The sequence below is a fragment of the Buceros rhinoceros genome, unplaced genomic scaffold, assembly GCF_000710305.1.
Source record: "Buceros rhinoceros silvestris isolate BGI_N320 unplaced genomic scaffold, ASM71030v1 scaffold15306, whole genome shotgun sequence".
NCBI lineage: Eukaryota > Metazoa > Chordata > Aves > Bucerotiformes > Bucerotidae > Buceros > Buceros rhinoceros.
The window spans coordinates 1-361 of NW_010417091.1; the positions used below are offsets into that span (position 1 = coordinate 1).

The window sequence follows — 361 nt, forward strand, 5'->3', positions numbered from 1 at the left end:
CATAAGCACCTCCTTTAAGGCCACCGGCAGGTAAGCGGAGCCTTTTTTTCTACAGCCCTTCACTCAGTCGCGTCCCAGTGCCACGCTGGTTCCCAGGGGCAGGGGCTGGGTGCACCCAGCGAACTGCCCGAGGCGAAGCCGTGCCCCGTCGGTGAACGTGTTGCACTCTCGGGCACAGCCGTTCGGAAGGGAAACTCCTGCATTGCTCTTGCACCATCCACGAGCTATTCTCAGTGCCTAAAATAATTAGATGGGTATGCCGAGAACACTCGAGCATCTGCTTGCAGCATCTGTTTATGTTCATAACTTTCCATGCACCAGCTGCTCCCCCCGCCTCCCCACCCCCCCACCACATTTTTCC

General features: G+C 57.6%; 1 protein-coding gene across 1 annotated transcript in view; it reads left to right on the top strand.

Moving 5' to 3' along the window:
- Positions 1–2: 2 nt before the first annotated feature.
- Positions 3–361, top strand: part of KCNJ2 (potassium inwardly-rectifying channel, subfamily J, member 2) — a 7,537-nt gene continuing 7,178 nt past the window's right edge. Inside the window, exon 1 of the mRNA XM_010138064.1 lies at positions 3–30. The gene's annotated coding sequence lies outside the window, so the exon portion shown is untranslated. The remainder of the gene's footprint in view (positions 31–361) is intronic.